This window comes from Rhineura floridana, chromosome 4, assembly GCF_030035675.1.
Source record: "Rhineura floridana isolate rRhiFlo1 chromosome 4, rRhiFlo1.hap2, whole genome shotgun sequence".
NCBI lineage: Eukaryota > Metazoa > Chordata > Lepidosauria > Squamata > Rhineuridae > Rhineura > Rhineura floridana.
Genome location: NC_084483.1, coordinates 87,931,460 through 87,944,923, shown reverse-complemented (window position 1 = coordinate 87,944,923; position 13,464 = coordinate 87,931,460). Strand labels below are relative to the sequence as shown.

Below are 13,464 nucleotides of genomic sequence, written 5' to 3'. Positions count from 1 at the left end.
TCAGAAAATGTCCAAAACTGCAATCCTAACCATGTATACTCAGAAGTAAGGCCTATTGAATTCAATGGGGCTTGCTCCCAGGGTGACGATTGCAGCCCAAATCTACTTTCCACACTGCCTCAAACATATTTTGAAAGAGCTAAATTACTTTGCCCTAACAAAGACTTGAAACGCATTGGGCCAATAAGCCATCCCCTCAGATGCACCTACCTCTGACTTCTATTCATTCTTCTAGATCTAATGTCCTCATTTAGATCTAGAAGAATGAGGAGAATTCAGACATTATAATATAAACAAAGGCATTTCGGCAACAGAAGTTCATCCCTGCTTGACAAGTAGTCCCTATCTAAATTTCCTCTTTTTCTTCATGATTAAAGACATTAGAGCTTCTTTGTGCCTGGGTCACTCAGAGACAGCCAAAAACATCCACTTAAATTCAACTGCAATTTCCTTACATCTATCTAACAAAAGAAAAAACTAGGGTCCTGCTTGAGAGGGCAGACTTCATTCCTGGACCATTCTAAAGCATGTGAAAATACTTTTTGATTAAACTCCAACCAGTCAAGGATAATGGCATAGTTTATGCTATCTTCCTGAGCACAGGACAGGTGCAGTGATTATTAGGATGCCTCCCTAGGGAAATAAATGTGACTGGTGGTGGCAGCTGTGTAGAGTGCCATAAATCCCTTGGGGAGAAAGAAGATGTATGTACTCTGGCGAAGGAAGATAAGTGTAACCTTGATGTGAGGTCAGAAGAACAATTTATCTGCTTCAAGCTAGTGTTGTTAAGTTCTGTGCTAGACTAGACCCATGTGCACTGAACAACTTGCACAGGAGCTTGAAGGATAAATTACTTTCCCCCACGTCCTTTCAGTTCTGTGACAAGGAGCCTACACCTGCAGAGCTTCCTCTTTCAGAGATCTTTGGGATCCCATTCAATATTACCTTCCTAGCATGAGAGCCACTGTAGCATAGTTCCTTCCTGTACCACTCAAGTAACATCACATAGGATGAACAGTCAATGCAGTTACGTCTGTACTTGTATCACTTCTCCCAGAATTCTCCCCTATTGCAATTTGTTTTCCAGGGGCGTTCAAAGTCCTTATTTTATTGTTTCTTTATCAAATTTAAGGTCTTGCCCTCCAATTTTGTTAGCGCTTTCATGTAGCTTACAATTCTAGTTTAAAACAATTTCTCATTATCTTCCATCTTCATGATGACAAACAAGAATGATGGTTAGAGAGAATGTGAGGTATTATGACAGTGACATTTTAAGAAATAAAACAAATCTGTCTTAACTTAAAAAGTATTGGTATGATCTACAGACATTCTCAACTACAGATGTGATCCACAGACTCTGTCCTCTGCCTCACCTGTACCAGTGTACATAGTTAAATCAGGCAACACCGGATTAGAGACCTCCAAGAGAAAGTATTGTGTTGCAGCTGTGGTATGAAAATTCTCCACGCTATGCGAGTGATCAATGCCCAAGGTTATGATGCTTCATTAGCATAAAGCCCTTGCATCTTTTAGGTTGGAGCTATGATCCTTTATTCCCTTCAGGGTGTTCCCAGTTGCTTCCCCTTTTAGAGCCCGAGTCATTTCAGTGCTATGATACAGACATATATGCCCTTTGCAACTTCTCATGCACACATGGTTTTCACAGCATCCACTAGGTGTCATCAGCATCAAAATGCCAGCTTGTGCTCATTTTTAAAAAATTAATAATTTTATTAATTTAAATTAATCTTAATAGTCAGTAGTTAGAAATATATTGTTATACAGTCACAATCACAGCTAGTCTGGAAGCTTCTTCAAACATTTTTGTGTGTGTGTGGTGACTTTTTGATAGATGGTCTTTATTGCCGCCACCACCCTTCTTCCATTTGTTAGCACAGCTAACAATTTACAGCAGCCCAAGCAATACAACTGTACCTATTTCCACTGAAATTCTGAGCCACATGCTGAGGACACACCTGAAGTTTAGACAATTTGGTTTGGAGGGAAATACACATCTAGAACAATGTCTCGCTCAATTGTTATGCTTGTATCACTAAAAGAAAGATTCTTACACATCTATGAACTATACTAGTTGAGGGAAGAATCACATTTTTCCCAGCAAGCAAGTATTGGTGTTTGATGGTGTTATGGGAACATGCTATACGCTTGCGCTAGAAGAGGAACCTCAAGTGGCCATATCTGGAACACACCCTATACCCGTGCAGCAACAAAAAAGTATACTCTATCACTGTGCATTTACTGTTGAAAAAAAATGACTGCCTGGAAAGGTCCCAAGAAAAGAAATTGTTATACCCTGGGACCACTATTCTTACAAAAACTTACTTAAGTCATGCTCAAGCCATGGTCCAAGACTATGGAGTCATACAGTCTTCCTGTGTAGTCCACTATCTATAATCTTGGGTGGAGTGTGGGATACCAGGTGTTCCTGTTGCTAGCCTTGGCAAGGAATGGCCTTAAATTCATTTCACTCCCACAGTGGAAACAAACATATACGCTCCCCTGTCCAAAGAATCTGCTATTGTTATTAATCAAGCACCAAACTATTTTGGGCCTTTGGGCTTTCTTTTTAAAACTCCTTCCTGTGGGTGAAAGAAATAAACGACTGATGATTTTAACAATGCTGTTACAGAAAAACTGATGTATTTGAGGAATGCAGTTCCTATATTTTTTCCTTTGATGTTAAAAACTAACTTTGGGTAGTAGCCAGGTACAATAAACAAACACTTGTTTGTTGTTTAAAAATGGGGGGTCAGCAGAATCACAAATGGTCAATGTGGCTGGAAGGAAGGAAGTGGAACTGATCTTTCAACTATTTCAAATACAAGTATTTCATACTTATCATGGATTAGGTAACAACTTTGTAAACTGCTTCCTATATACTGCTTCCTATAAATGCTTTTATATCCCCAAAATATCACACTACTTGCCTGAACTAAGGATGGGGGAGAAATTCAATTTGGTTTGTATTTTAATGCAAACCCACCTAATTTGCACCTCGCAAAATATGTGAACCAAACTGCAGCTGCCTTTTGAAATTCTCATTTCTCCAAATTTTGTGATGCGGCTCTTCAGCCAAACCATGTGTACAAAAATGCATGTTGGAAAGTGTGCATAAAGATTCATGTATTAGTTAAAATAACATGCAGAAATGCAATATATTAGGGGAAATTGCTTGAAGAAAGGTGTAGATTAGAATAAAGGCACACTAAAATGCTAACTATTTTTGAGGACTTTTCTGTAAAAATGTGGTGAACTAAACTGAAGACTAGAAACATGAGAAATGGAGCGAAACCAAAACTGATGGATTTGTCCATCCCTACTTTGTACCTGTGCTCAACACCTGGGGGTGACTGTGGGGAATAGTAAGGATCTGGTGTACACGTGGGTGCAAGGGGAAATTTATTCAATCCCTTACAAAAGTATTAGGACTCGACACCACATCTTGCACTAGTGCAGCAGCTACTGACATTACTTTGCCATCACTCCGTAGGTGCATTTAGGATGCAAATTTATTTATTTATTTATTATCATTATTTTTACCCCACACTTTTTCCAAAACTGGAACTCACGGTGGCTTCCAGATAAAAGAACACATATAATTAAAAACATACAAAAGTCTAGATTAAAATATAATTAAACTATTTACAGTATTAAAACCATTCATACATACAGTTAAAATAATTCAAACTCAGTTTAAAATAATACAATTAGACAATAGCAATGCAGCACCCTTCAAGCCCTGTCCTTAACAGCCTTCAGTTTCAAAGGCTTGTTGGAATAAAAAAGTCTTTGCTCGCCGATGGAAGGACTGCAAGGAGGGGGCCATTCTTGCCTCCCTAGGAAGGGAATTCCAAAGCCTCAGGGCAGCCACCAAAAAGGCCCTGTCTCGCGTCCCCACTAGTCGTGCTTGTGAGGACATGGGTATTGAGAGAAGGGCCTCTCCTTAGGATCTCAGGGCCCAGGCAGGCTCATATAGGGAGATACGGTCTGACAGATAGCCTGGACCTAAACTGTATAGGGCTTTGTAGGTCATCACCAGCACTTTGAATTGTGTCCGGAAACAGAGTGGCAACCAGTGGAGCTTTTGTAACAGGGGAGTCGTATGATCCCTGTAACCAGCCCCAGTTTTCAGGGCAAGGAACTGGCCACAGGGGGACAGGGCTACCAGTAGTTCCCTGAAAAACACGAAAAGGGACATCAGAGCACCCTGGACTCCCTATCACTATTGCTGACTGACAAATCCATATAATAATGGGAGTATAGAGATATTGGATGTTTTCAGAGTTACTTAGTAGAAGCTATATGGATGTGACACAATTATATTTGCCTAGTATAGGAGTGCTACCTGTACTATAGCAACACAATCCTTGGCTTGCATTGTAAAAGGTGAAGCACCATCATTGGATCTTGTTTTAAAGGTCAGCCACTAACAGAAGTGCTAAGATGATACTATAACCAAGTAATTCCCCTTTTTTTCCCCCATGGACCACTTGAAAATTGTCAATGCTCTTGGTGGACCACTTAATGATTTTTTTCTGCCTGTTGTAGCAATTGTAATTCACTGTGCTAGATGCTGTATGATTTTTAATTGTATTTTTATTGATTCTTTTATTTCTCATACTTTATTTTATTGTATTACAATTTGAATTCCGTAAGATTCTATAGGATTCAAATTGTAAGTGTTCTTTACAGACATGCCACGGACCATTTGAATGAAGCTCATGGACCACTGGTGATCCATGGACCACAGTTTGGAAACCCCTGCTCTACACTCAATATTCACTGCAAAAAGAGGGAGCTACCTGAATGATGCAAAGGTACTTAATTGTTTCATATATAGCTATGAAGTCCCCTATCTTTCCCTTCTATCAGATAAGAATTAAATATAGATTCTAGCATGCTACAGTGACATCCCAAAAATTGGTGAATGTTGATAACGTGAATTCTGATGAACACCTAAATGTGATGATCACATAAATGTGATTCACTAAAGCATGATTCCCCAACCTGGAGTCCTCCAGATGTTTTGGACTACAACTCCCATCATGCCTAACAACTGACCATGCTGCCAGGGGTGGATAGGAGTTGGAGTCCAAACTATCTGGAGGGCCTAAGCTGGGGGAAGGCTGCACTAGAGTATGTCTGAAGATCCAAGAAATAAATCAAGAGCATAAATATATTCCAGAGAGTGCTATTGTGCTTGTAGTTTTGGCCGCTGTTGGAACAGAATGCTTCACGAGTTTGATCCAGAAGAGCTTTTCTTATCTGCTTACAGATGGGTAAAAGCGTTCCTTTTATCAGCACGCCAGTCTAATAAAAATATATTTTTTCAGCTCTGAACACAGATTACTGGCAAAGACAGTCTTTCCTGTCCATACAAAAGCAATTAAATGAGCTGTTCTTATTGAGAGATCTCAGTGGTAGGCAGCCATCCAATTTACTCCTTTAATCACTTCACTCTTGCACAACTGGGGGGAAAGGGCAAAACTTGAGGATGAACAATGATCTAAGTGGCAATCGGCCCAAGCAGAAAAATTCTTATGGCCTTCTTTTGAAATGAATACAGCCCCCAGGGGTTCCATGTGTCTGCAGTGGTCCTCATCCTCTGCTCTTCCTTTGCCCCAGTGGTTCCCAACCTGGGGGGTATGACCCCCAGGGGGCACAAAGTAATCCAGAGGGGGCTGTGAACAGTAAAGAAATGAATTATTTATTATTATTATTTTTTAAAAGTCTTCACTACCTGGATGCTGTCTGCTACCCTCTGCTGCTGCAGATGACACCTCCCCCCCCCTCGCTCCAAATGAGAGGGGAGGACTTTTCTGAAGCGCTGGCACGTCCTTCAGGTGCACTAAGGGCAGGCATCAGCCTACATCACACATGGCAGATGCCAAAGCAGGCTGAGGGAGGTGCTACCAGGAAGGAGAGGATTACTATCCCAGCTCCCAGCTCCTCGCAGTGCCGCTGATGATGATGCCCTTACTCAGAATGAGAGGACTTTTTGTGAAGCAAAAAGAAGCAAGGCTGCAAGGGAAGGCCGCTTTCCCCCTTCCTTCCTGACAGCCAGCTTGCCTGCCTTTCTTCACTCCTACTTCATTGCTACCTCCTTTTAAAAATTGTTCTTATTTGCTAGGCTGCCCAGATCTTACCTTTGGCCCAGACTGACCCAAGGAGCAGTGAGGAAGCTCAGGACTTGCTTGCCCCCCATCTCTGAGCTATGTGTGTGTGTGTGTGTGTGTGCCAGTGTTCCCCTTTCTTCCATCTACATTCTGTCCCCCCAACCTCTCTCTCCAAGATGTTGCAGCAGTTGAGGGTTCCCCGCTCCCAAATGCCCAAGTGCATGTACACCTACAGATGCTTGCAGGAGGGGCAGGTGTGTTTGTGTGTGTCTGCATGCACGGATGTGTCTTCTGCTCCGCTCTCATCCCCCAAGTGCACACTAACCAAGTTATCAGTTCCAAGGCCTAAAAGAACTAACCCCTCTCCTCAACCTATCCACCCTCTTTTCTTCACAATCTAGCATCCCCACCACTACCATATTGCTGCTTCTTTATGATGATGATGTTTAAAAAGCTCAGCAGGTTGGCTGATGCTGGGGTCCACATACTGTATTTATTCATTTAATTATTATTGCATTTATATCCCACCTTTCCTCCAAGTTGCTCAAGGTGGTGCACATGGTTCTCCCCCCCCTTTCCATTTCATCCTTACACCAACCTTGTGAGATAGGTCAGGCTGGGAGACTGAGTCTGGCCCAAGGTCACCCAGTGGGCTTCATGGCTGGTGGGAATTTGAACCTGGATCTTAGCCCATCACTGTAACCCACTGGTGTTGGGAGACAGGACTGTACATCTTCAGAGTGTGTGTATGGGTGTGTGGGGAAATACCAATTTGATTGGACCTTTGCATTAAGAAAAGAAAGCAACACCTCCCTGTCCGCATGGAGCTTTTTATGGAAAGGGATATTTGGAGATGTGGAGATGCATGTGAGCTTATAAAGGGGGAGCCACTGCTTTACCCTTTAGACTGGGCAAGCAAGAATAATAATGAATATGAAAGCCATTTCATGGTAGTTTCACCTGAGCCACTTCCTCTTCCTCTTGCCAGCGTTTAGTTTTCCAACATTTTTCATATTCTTGGCATCTATACAAAACCAATTTTATATGCTTTCTGTTTCCTTTAAAAATCAGCAACACTGACTTTCATGCCAATACTGTTTATGTCTTTAAATTTCTATAGCAGTTTGAAGAACAATGCTTTGATAACTGCAGCATGAGGAGATGATTTGCATGTATGAAACTGCCATCACAGATCAAGCACCAGAGGGAGAGCTTTCCCAATACCCTACTTTCTGTCAAACACATTAATTTTCAGTAGCAGCAACTCACACATTCTGTTGGGAGTCATTCAGTTACAACTATTGAGGTGACAAGGTATCAAGAGATGAACATGTGTGAATTAGACATTGATCTACAAGTTAGGCATTGATCTATATCTGTATACAAAGAAACATCCCTTTGTGTGCATCTGTGACTGAATGGTCTATCAGTGGGTACATCCAGACTATCACTGTTTTCGGGTGGGATTGTGTTGAGACCACACAGATGGTATGGTGAGGTTAGACATTGGTGTATACAGTAATCCTTCCTTATGCCTAAGTCTTTGCTGTACCTTCTACTTGCTTTTGACCTCGAATAGGAATTTAGGGAGTGTGGATGGTAAGGCCAAGTGTTTTGAGCCAAGAGAGGTGGACTAGTCAGTGTCAGGTGTGACTCATGTACTGTCAGTTATGTAACCATGAATATGTTTATGGTAAATGGTGTTAGGGATGCATATAACCCTAAAAGACCCCTTTCTCTGTGGGCCAGGACTGTGACATGTACCACAGCATGCTGAAACTATGTCTGTGCTGATACGGAGTTCCTCAGCAACAAAAGGAATGTGAGTCTGTGTATCTGTTTTCTCCTCTCTTGTGTTATATGGCTTATCTTCTAAAAAAATAAGTTATAGAAGATGGACCATACAACAAGTTACAAGTTATTGCCGCATGTGCGAACCTCTGCCAGGCAGAACAGGGATTCAATCACCCATCAGCAAACTGAGGATGTACAATTATAGCTGATTGGGAGCTCTTGTACAACAAACCTGCTTGTCAAAAAAATTCAGATTTTTTGCGATAAGGAAAGTGAGAGGAAAATGTGCTTGCTTTGATGCAACATCATCTAACCTCCATGCAGACAAATCAGGATGAATGCTCATTAAATAGCCACCATTGTCTTATCTCCCTACAAAAGATGAATGCTCAATAAGCAGGTCATCTGGAAGTGACATTAGAGATGAAGTGGTGTTGAAAGTGGAGTTTTATCACCGTTTAATTCTATAATGCTCAACAGTGGAGAGGCAAAAAATCCTCTTCTGGTAACAAATTTGTTAAGAAAAGTTTGGGAAATAGCCTTAATGACAATGCAAGCATACCAAAGGAGAGCTTCAAGCAAAAACCAGCAAGACAAATTTATTGAGCCTTGGTTATCTAATTTTGAAACAAAAAAGCCACAGATAATAGCCCTATGTACAGCTTTACTGGAGTGCTCTGTTACTTAATCTACCATCAGATACGTTCCCTCCCCTTCTCCCTTCCTTGTCATTCTTTCTTTTGTTTTCATTGTAAAAAAATATAAAAACAACAATAAAGCAAAAACAATACAAACAACAATTTTCAATACTGTTTTGAAATTTCACAGATATACTGAAAGTTTCCCAAATATTATCAACAGCACTAAAAGAAGCAAGCATTGCATTAGGATATTTGGCAAATATCTGTATTTAACTAATATATGCATATGATATATCCATGCGAATATGGATTCTTCCAAGTCATGCCTATAAACAATTGCATATGCACTCGTTGCTTTCTGTATTCTTGGTTTGGCACTGTAGTACACTGAAGTGCAGAAGATGCAGATACCTATTCTTATGCAAAATGTTCTCCTCCCACTGCCTCCAGTACTCAAAGTAGGCAGCAGCTATACAGACTGTAGTGGCAAATGTTGGAAGTGGGGCAAGAGCAACTCCTGTTTGGGTTCTTTTGTTTGTATTCCAGAAGGAAGATAGAGTTAGGGTCCTCCAGCTGGCTAGGCTTGCCTACCTTTATCTGTGCTCTTCTCTACCTAACTTCCTTCCGTTGTAAACTGATATGCTCAGGGAAGCTGACCTGCCCCTCTTTCCTTTGTCTTCTTTGACTGTCCAAGGAGAGAGGAGACATCTTTGTCTTTGCTCCCTCTCCTGAGCCATGAAGGCAATACCCAAGTCTGGGCATTGTGCCTCCAACTTAGTTAGAACTGGGTATGTCTTTCTTATCTGCTATGTATTTCTATAAATAGAATAGCTTTTCTTATTTTACTGAGTCTTAAGTCTCAGTGACCTAAATGCAGGGTAAACGCCTGCTACCTAGGTAAATACATACACTGGCACACAGGCAGCTCAGACACTGAGTTTCTCTGCATATTTCCATAACAGCCAGCATCCCTGGACATAATCTGAAAAGTTATTTACAAGTCCTATTAAAATGACAGGGAACAGTAAATTGTACTCACTGGCTGTTAACTGTCTGCCCCAGCAAGAGCCAATATCAGCTGCCCGTGTATGCTAGTGCTGTGTCAAAAATGTCTGCCATTCTCCATCAATTAATGAGAAAAGAAACTGTATTTGAAAATGGTCAAAAATAATCTTGAGTTGAGAGCAGAGATGTGCTTACCTTATTTTCCAGGTGACTGCGGAGTGTTTGTGAGTATCTTATATTTCATTCTCCAGATCATCTTGCCAATCTACTTTGCAGCCTTCCCAGCTGCCTGTACTTCAGGCTGTGAGCACATTAGTAACCTACAGCAAAAGATTTCCATTAGCCACAAATGGAGGGGCAACAGGTTGATCTGCTGATCAGTTTAATCTGTTTAAATTTAAAATTTAAATTTAAAAAAATGCATTCGAGCTGCTCCCATCAGGTTTTACAGTTAAAAGCAGCAGGGTTATTGACTAGCATCGTGTGCCCCTGTTTTTAGAACAGAGAGGTGGAGATGCACTGGAATCGGCAGACCAGTAAGTGTGTCTCTACCCTCAGTTAAATCCCAGGGGAAGGCATCAGGCAGTAACTCCTCCCACAAGGCTTTTTCAGATTAGAAAGCCAGGGAGATTGCAGAGTGCTAGAGAAATGTTTACTGGAAAGAAAGACACATACATCACCCTTCATACCTTGCAAAGATAAGGCAATCTCAAAAAGCCACACACACTACAATTCTAAAGAAATTATTCTACTAAAATTCTCAAGCGCCCTGAGAATGGGGGGGGGAATGGAAACCATCTTCCAGGAGAAGAAACTTTTGAGAAATTTACACACAGCACAAGGTATTCTTTAAGGACCTTCCAGACTCCTACATTAGAGCCATGCGAATGTATCCTAAGGCTTCTTTATTTTGCTAAATCATGTTCACACTATCATGGCCATGCTGCAATTTGTCTGTTTCTTCATCTGCTGAATTCTGTTTAACCCTGAAAGCCAGTGAGATGTACAGTCAGCACTACTGATGCAAATGGCTTGCATATAGAACAATGTGTAGCACATTGGACTAATCCAGCCTTCCCTGACCTGGTGCCCTCCAGATATTTTGGACTACAACTCCCATCAGCTCCAGCCAAGAAGGGTTATTCTGCCTGGGGCTGATGGAAGTTGCAGTCCAAAACATCTGGTGAGTGCAAGGTTGGCGAAGGCTGGACTAGAAACAGAGGGATGGGTCAAATGACTGTTCAGCCCTGAAGCTCACTGAGTCATCTTGTGTTATCACCACCTCCCAGCCTAATCTACCTCACAGGGTTGTCTTGATGATAAAACAGGGAATGGGAGTAATGTTTCCTGCCCTGCATTCCTTGGAAGAAGGGTAGGATGACAGTGTAATAAATAACAAATAATCCAGACCAATGCTGTTCAACCCTGAGTCCCCAGAGGTTGTTAGACTACAATTCCCATTATCCCTGACCGTTGGTTAAGATGACTGGAGACAATGGGAGTTATATTACAATACATCTAAGGACCCAAGGTTGAAGAACACTGATCCAGACTGCGTCACTACCGGGGTGTGGAGGGTGCGGACCGCACCCGGGTGACACCCTGAGGGGGGTGACACCCAGAGCCGCCCTGCCCCATGCTGTTGCCCCGCGCCAATTCCTCCTCGGAGGTGGGCAGGCGAGACCAAAATCAGGCGCCCGCTCGCTGGCGGTGAAGCCAGGACAGGCCTCCCACCGCCAGCCTGGAGCGCGTGGTGAGTCCGTGTGTGTGTGTGTGCACGCGATGCAAGACCAGCCACCCCCGTCCATGCACCTGGGAGGACGCGCACCGGAGATCCGCACCCCCCCGCACTCCCACTAGTGATGCCACTGCTTTCCAAACATAGTGAATCTCCAAATAACGCTGTACTAAAAATAATGAAGGGCTTGTTATACATTGCGCCTCAAAGCAAAGACATTTGCTTGGTTAGTACCAAAGTAAGCTTTTTAATAATGCAACCAGCAGAGCCTTACAGCTAAGTATTATATCCATTGAAGTCCAGTGCAGTGGATAGTGCTTCCTTAAGCAATCTGAGAACCTCTAATGGACCTCAGAGCTCTTGTGTTCAGAGACTAACAAATTGCCTCTTATGTATTTCTTCCTTTTATTACCAATAAACATTATGGTCAAGTGCCCATCAGCCGCTCCTGTGTGGTCTCTCCCCACTTCATCTCTGCTGCATAGAGAGCAGTGGTGCCATAAACTATGCACATTGCCACAGACAACACAAGCCAGCCAGTTCATAAACAAGATAATGTCTGCACAGAGAAGGCATTTGGGGGTTGCATGAGGGAGCTGGAATGGCTATCCCTTTCCCACTTTATTTAGCTGAGAAGCCAAGATACACGCAGCAACATTCGAATGGCTTTTGTCTGCCTCAAATTATTGCAGCATTTTTATCTCCTGTGGAATCTCCTCTCATTTTTTCTAGTTGGGAGGCTGTCATGCTCTACCTCTGAGTGTCAAAATGCTGGGAACAAACAACAGCAGAAGGCCATCACCTTCATGCTCTGCTTGTGACCTTCCCAAAGGCATCTGGCTGGCTGTTGTTGTTGAAACAGAACACTGAGCTGGATGGGTGGGCCTTGCGCTGAGCTATCAGAGCATTTCTTATGCTATTGTACTTATTGCCGTCCATCCAGATAAATTAATGAGCAGAGTGCCTGCTCATTTTTTCCCCTTTTCTCTCCCCTCCAAGTTTCCATGAAAGACTAGCCACAGAGAGACCTGAGATATATGTAAGATTAACTAGCCAAACTGGAACTTCTTTCCCATGAACGGATTGTTAGGAAACGTGTGGCAAAGCCACCCCAAGCCATTTTGGTGGCTATGGCAAAAACAAATCATTACGGTCATCATGGAAGTGGTGGTATCTCCCACATATTGGGTGGTAGTCAATGCTAGTCATACCCATTGAAGTTAATAGGCAATTCTAACTTTGGTTCATTAATTGACTCAGTCAAACCTGCTGTTGATCATAAAAATTAAGCATCAGACAATTTTGTGTTGTGTAATGGCATCCAGTTACTCTGTCCCTCCTCAAGGTGAAAGCAGCCCTGGTTCGAGCCCATAATGGCCCTCAATAGGAGAGAGGAAGCTGCCTTGTACCTAGTCAGACCATCTGTCTATCTAGCTCAGTACTGTTTACACTGACTGGCAGCAGCTCTCTAGCTTTTCAAACAGGATTGTCTCACAGCAAAGCCCTTCTCCCGAACTACAGGTCTTCCTCAATATTAACAGCAGCTTGTTTTTATGTTGAAAGCTTTCCTTAACTACAACTTCCAAACTATAGTAGTTTTTGTCTGCTGTGCTGTTGACCTTTTGCTGTAAGAGGAAGGGATGTCTCGTGTTGGCAGGCGGGCTGGAATAATTTCTACTATTAGCTGGCAAATTTTCTTGGATTCTCTCCTCCTCCAGAAATTAAAAATTGTGGAAACATCAATATTATCTCCTCTCATTTTCCTCATAGTTTAAACAAGAGAGAAGGTAATAAAATGAACAGAGAAACTGGAAATAAGCCATTTTGCAGTTTCAGTATTTTTTATGCATTTTCCAACACACTTTCTGCTTAGATTTCTTCCCTACATATCAAACTTTTAAACATTTCAGGCTACAAGTATCACATAGTAATTGTGTTTTTCAGTGGCCTGCTCATTGACCTACACTGCTTGGATGCTATGTGATACATGGTAAGTGATATTTTATTATGCATTAATAGAAGTGTGTTAAGTAAACTTTTGAAGGCTTAGCAAGAAATCAGAAAAATGAAGTATCTGTGTGCCCTTAAACTGTAGTTTTAGTATTGTCATCTCTCTGATCTGTCTTCTATGGCAGAGGTGGGAAACCAT

At 42.1% G+C, this 13,464-nt stretch overlaps 1 long non-coding RNA gene across 1 annotated transcript in view; it reads right to left on the bottom strand.

Moving 5' to 3' along the window:
• Positions 1-10,054, bottom strand: part of LOC133384378 (uncharacterized) — a 39,047-nt gene extending 28,993 nt beyond the window's left edge. The window contains exon 1 of the long non-coding RNA XR_009762541.1: positions 9,773-10,054. This is a non-coding gene — a long non-coding RNA (uncharacterized LOC133384378). The remainder of the gene's footprint in view (positions 1-9,772) is intronic.
• Between the last annotated feature and the right edge of the window lie 3,410 nt (positions 10,055-13,464).